Raw genomic sequence first — 6283 nt, 5'->3', positions numbered from 1 at the left:
TACGGAAGGCCACTGCTCTACCTACCTCTGTGTCGTCAAGTATACTATCCATCTAGATTCTATACCTGTGGTGCATTTTAGTTTTGCAGTTTGCTGACAGTGACCACCAGTATATATAGCAGTACGGTACGGAAGGCCACTGCTTTACCTACCTCTGTGTCGTCAAGTATACTATCCATCTAGATTCTATACCTGTGGTGCATTTTAGTTTTGCAGTTTGCTGACAGTGACCACCAGTATATATAGCAGTACGGTACGGAAGGCCACTGCTCTACCTACCTCTGTGTCGTCAAGTATACTATCCATCTAGATTCTGTACCTGTGGTGCATTTTAGTTTTGCAGTTTGCTGACAGTGACCACCAGTATATATAGCAGTACGGTACGGAAGGCCACTGCTCTACCTACCTCTGTGTCGTCAAGTATACTATCCATCTAGATTCCATACCTGTGGTGCATTTTAGTTTTGCAGTTTGCGGACAGTGACCACCAGTATATATAGCAGTACGGTACGGAAGGCCACTGCTCTACCTACCTCTGTGTCGTCAAGTATACTATCCATCTAGATTCTATACCTGTGGTGCATTTTAGTTTTGCAGTTTGCTGACAGTGACCACCAGTATATATAGCAGTACGGTACGGAAGGCCACTGCTCTACCTACCTCTGTGTCGTCAAGTATACTATCCATCTAGATTCTATACCTGTGGTGCATTTTAGTTTTGCAGTTGGCTGACAGTGACCACCAGTATATATAGCAGTACGGTACGGAAGGCCACTGCTCTACCTACCTCTGTGTCGTCAAGTATACTATCCATCTAGATTCTATACCTGTGGTGCATTTTAGTTTTGCAGTTTGCTGACAGTGACCACCAGTGTATATATAGCAGTACGGTACGGAAGGCCACTGCTCTACCTACCTCTGTGTCGTCAAGTATACTATCCATCTAGATTCTATAGCTGTGGTGCATTTTAGTTTTGCAGTTTGCTGACAGTGACCACCAGTATATATAGCAGTACGCAACGGAAGGCCACTGCTCTACCTACCTCTGTGTCGTCAATTATACTATCCATCTAGATTCTATACCTGTGGTGCATTTTAGTTTTGCAGTTTGCTGACAGTGACCACCAGTATATATAGCAGTACGGTACGGAAGGCCACTGCTCTACCTACCTCTGTGTCGTCAAGTATACTATCCATCTAGATTCTATACCTGTGGTGCATTTTAGTTTTGCAGTTTGCTGACAGTGACCACCATTATATATAGCAGTACGGTACGGAAGGCCACTGCTCTACCTACCTCTGTGTCGTCAAGTATACTATCCATCCATACCTGTGGTGCATTTCAGTTGTGCGTAGTATATATAGTAGTAGGCCATTGCTATTGATACTGGCATATAATTCCACACATTAAAAAATGGAGAACAAAAATGTGGAGGTTAAGATAGGGAAAGATCAAGATCCACTTCCACCTCGTGCTGAAGCTGCTGCCACTAGTCATGGCCGAGACGATGAAATGCCATCAACGTCGTCTGCCAAGGCCGATGCCCAATGTCATAGTAGAGAGCATGTAAAATCCAAAAAACAAACGTTCAGTAAAATTACCCAAAAATCAAAATTGAAAGCGTCTGATGAGAAGCGTAAACTTGCCAATATGCCATTTACGACACGGAGTGGCATGGAACGGCTGAGGCCCTGGCCTATGTTCATGGCTAGTGGTTCAGCTTCACATGAGGATGGAAGCACTCATCCTCTCGCTAGAAAACTGCAGTGCCACTTATAGATGGGCCAGGTGTTTGTGTCAGCCACTTGGGTCGCTTAGCTTAGTCACACAGCTACCTCATTGCGCCTCTTTTTTTCTTTGCATCATGTGCTGTTTGGGGACTATTTTTTTGAAGTGCCATCCTGTCTGACACTGCAGTGCCACTCCTAGATGGGCCAGGTGTTTGTGTCGACCACTTGGGTCGCTTAGCTTAGTCACACAGCTACCTCATTGCGCCTCTTTTTTTCTCTGCATCATGTGCTGTTTGGGGACTATTTTTTTGAAGTGCCATCCTGTCTGACACTGCAGTGCCACTCCTAGATGGGCCAGGTGTTTGTGTCGGCCACTTGTGTCGTTTAGCTTAGTCACACAGCGACCTTGGTGCGCCTCGTTTTTTTCTTTGCATCATGTGCTGTTTGGGGACTATTTTTTTGAAGTGCCATCCTGCCTGACACTGCAGTGCCACTCCTAGATGGGCCAGGTGTTTGTGTCGGCCACTTGTGTCGCTTAGCTTAGCCATCCAGCGACCTCGGTGCAAATTTTAGGACTAAAAATAATATTGTGAGGTGTTCAGAATAGACTGAAAATGAGTGTAAATTATGGTTATTGAGGTTAATAATACTATGGGATCAAAATGACCCCCAAATTCTATGATTTAAGCTGTTTTTGAGGGTTTTTTGTAAAAAAAACACCCGAATCCAAAACACACCCGAATCCGACAAAACATTTTCAGGGAGGTTTTGGCAAAACGCGTCTGAATCCAAAACACGGCCGCGGAACCGAATCCAAAACCAAAACCCAAAAAATTTCCGGTGCACATCTCTAGTAAGTACGTGTGTAAGTTGGTGTACATGTATGTAATAAAGTTATACTGTCATGGTGTGTGTGTGTACTGTTTTTATTTGGGTATTTTTTTGTATTAGAACTACAGGTACCAGCGGGCCTGTTTCCCCCCGCATGCTGGTACTTGTGGTTCTCCAAGTACCAGATTGCGGGGGAGGCTTCCTGGGACTTGTAGTTCTGCTACAAAAAAACAATATTCTTTTTTTCTGACACATGGCTATCAGCCCCCCATCCGCCCGCCACCCTTGGATGGGGGGGGGGGGGGGGGGGGGACAGCCTCGGGCTTCACCCCTGGCCCTTGGGTGGCTGGAGGGGGAGGGGACTCCTTGATTTAAGGGGTCCCCACTCCTCCAGGGTACCCCGGCCAGGGGTGACTAGTTGGGGATTTAATGCCATGGCCGCAGGGACCTATATAAAAAGTGTCCCCGGCTGTGGCATTATCTCTCTGACTAGTGGAGCCCGGTGCTGGTGTTAAAAATACGGGGGACCCCTAGGTGTTTTGTCCCCCGTATTTTTGTCACCAGGACCGGACGCAGAGCCCGATGCTGGTTGTTAAAATACGGGGGATCCCATGTCATTCCCCCCTCCCCGTATTTTTACAACCAGGACCGGCTCAAAGAGCCCGAGGCTGGTTATGCTTAGGAGGGGGGACCCCACGCAATTTTTTTCTGAAATTTTAACCTATTCCCACCCCATCCCACTGAAAAACATGCTCTGATCTCTCCATATTATTTTAGTCAGTAACAAGAAAAAAAATATTCTTTTAAAAAAGATATTAAATAATACTTGTTTCTCCTAAATAGACAAACCAAGTAGATAATCCCTTCTAATATAAATAGATATGCTATTAGCAATAAAAAAAAAATAAGAATTTACTTACCGATAATTCTATTTCTCGTAGTCCGTAGTGGATGCTGGGAACTCCGTAAGGACCATGGGGAATAGCGGCTCCGCAGGAGACTGGGCACAAAAGTAAAGCTTTAGGACTACCTGGTGTGCACTGGCTCCTCCCCCTATGACCCTCCTCCAAGCCTCAGTTAGGATACTGTGCCCGGACGAGCGTACACAATAAGGAAGGATTTATGAATCCCGGGTAAGACTCATACCAGCCACACCAATCACACTGTACAACTTGTGATCTGAACCCAGTTAACAGCATGATAACAGAGGAGCCTCTGGATAGATGGCTCACAACAACAATAACCCGATTTAGTTAACAATAACTATGTACAAGTATTGCAGACAATCCGCACTTGGGATGGGCGCCCAGCATCCACTACGGACTACGAGAAATAGAATTATCGGTAAGTAAATTCTTATTTTCTCTGACGTCCTAGTGGATGCTGGGAACTCCGTAAGGACCATGGGGATTATACCAAAGCTCCCAAACGGGCGGGAGAGTGCGGATGACTCTGCAGCACCGAATGAGAGAACTCCAGGTCCTCCTCAGCCAGGGTATCAAATTTGTAGAATTTAGCAAACGTGTTTGCCCCTGACCAATTAGCTGCTCGGCAAAGTTGTAAAGCCGAGACCCCTCGGGCAGCCGCCCAAGATGAGCCCACCTTCCTTGTGGAATGGGCTTTTACAGATTTTGGCTGTGGCAGGCCTGCCACAGAATGTGCAAGCTGAATTGTACTACAAATCCAACGAGCAATAGTCTGCTTAGAAGCAGGAGCACCCAGCTTGTTGGGTGCATACAGGATAAACAGCGAGTCAGATTTTCTGACTCCAGCCGTCCTGGAAACATATATTTTCAGGGCCCTGACTACATCCAGCAACTTGGAGTCCTCCAAGTCACTAGTAGCCGCAGGTACCACAATAGGTTGGTTCAGATGAAACACTGAAACCACCTTAGGGAGAAAAAGAGGACGAGTCCTCAATTCCGCCCTGTCTGAATGGAAGATCAGATAAGGGCTTTTACAGGATAAAGCCCGCCAATTCTGACACGCGCCTGGCCGAGGCCAGGGCCAACAACATGACCACTTTCCATGTGAGATATTTTAACTCCACAGATTCAAGTGGTTCAAACCAATGTGACTTTAGCAACCCCAAAACTACATTGAGATCCCAAGGTGCCACTGGAGGCACAAAAGGAGGCTGTATATGCAGTACCCCTTTTACAAACGTCTGAACTTCAGGAACTGAAGCTAGTTCTTTCTGGAAGAAAATTGACAGGGCCGAAATTTGAACCTTAATGGACCCCAATTTTAGGCCCATAGACACTCCTGTTTACAGGAAATGCAGGAATCGACCTAGTTGAAATTCCTCCATCGGGGCCTTACTGGCCTTGCACCACGCAACATATTTTCGCCAAATGCGGTGATAATGCTTTGCGGTTACATCCTTCCTGACTTGATCAGGGTAGGGATGACTTCATCCGGAATGCCTTTTTCCTTCAGGATCCGGCGTTCAACCGCCCTGCCGTCAAACGCAGCCGCGGTAAGTCTTGGAATAGACAGGGTCCTTGCTGGAGCAGGTCCCTTCTTAGAGGTAGAGGCCACGGGTCCTCCGTGAGCATCTCTTGAAGTTCCGGGTACCAAGTCCTTCTTGGCCAATCCGGAGCCACGAGTATAGTTCTTACTCCCCTCCGTCTTATAATTCTCAGTACTTTTGGTATGAGAGGAAGAGGAGGGAACACATACACTGACTGGTACACCCACGGTGTTACCAGAGCGTCCACAGCTATTGCCTGAGGGTCCCTTGACCTGGCGCAATACCTGTCCAATTTTTTGTTTAGGCGGGACGCCATCATGTCCACCTTTGGTTTTTCCCAACGGTTTACAATCATGTGGAAGACTTCTGGGTGAAGTCCCCACTCTCCCGGGTGGAGGTCGTGCCTGCTGAGGAAGTCTGCTTCCCAGTTGTCCACTCCCGGAATGAACACTGCTGACAATGCTATCACATGATTTTCCGCCCAGCGAAAAATCCTTGCAGCTTCTGCCATTGCCCTCCTGCTTCTTGTGCCGCCCTGTCTGTTTACGTGGGCGACTGCCGTGATGTTGTCCGACTGGATCAGCACCAGCTGACCTTGAAGCAGAGGTCTTGCTTGGCTTAGGGCATTGTAAATGGCCCTTAGCTCCAAAATATTTATGTGAAGTGATGTCTCCAGGCTTGACCACAAGCCCTGGAAATTTCTTCCCTGTGTGACTGCTCCCCAGCCTCGCAGGCTGGCATCCGTGGTCACCAGGACCCAGTCCTGAATGCCGAATCTGCGGCCCTCTAGAAGATTAGCACTCTGCAACCACCACAGGAGAGACACCCTTGTCTTTGGTGACAGGGTTATCTGCTGATGCATCTGAAGATGCGATCCGGACCATTTGTCCAGCAGGTCCCACTGGAAAGTTCTTGCGTGGAATCTGCCGAATGGAATTGCTTCGTAGGAAGCCACCATTTTTCCCAGGACCCTTGTGCACTGATGCACTGACACTTGGCCTGGTTTTAGGAGGTTTCTGACTAGTTCGGATAACTCCCTGGCTTTCTCCTCCGGGAGAAACACCTTTTTCTGGACTGTGTCCAGGATCATCCCTAGGAATAGAAGACGTGTCGTCGGGATCAGCTGCGATTTTGGAATATTGAGAATCCAACCGTGCTGCCGCAACACTACCTGAGATAGTGCTACCCCGACTACCAATAGTTCCCTGGATCTTGCCCTTATCAGGAGATCGTCCAAGTAAGGGATAA

The sequence above is a fragment of the Pseudophryne corroboree genome, chromosome 4 (genome assembly GCF_028390025.1).
Source record: "Pseudophryne corroboree isolate aPseCor3 chromosome 4, aPseCor3.hap2, whole genome shotgun sequence".
Taxonomy (NCBI): Eukaryota; Metazoa; Chordata; class Amphibia; order Anura; family Myobatrachidae; genus Pseudophryne; species Pseudophryne corroboree.
The sequence above is the reverse complement of the archived record's forward strand: the minus strand, read 5'-3'. Positions refer to the sequence as shown.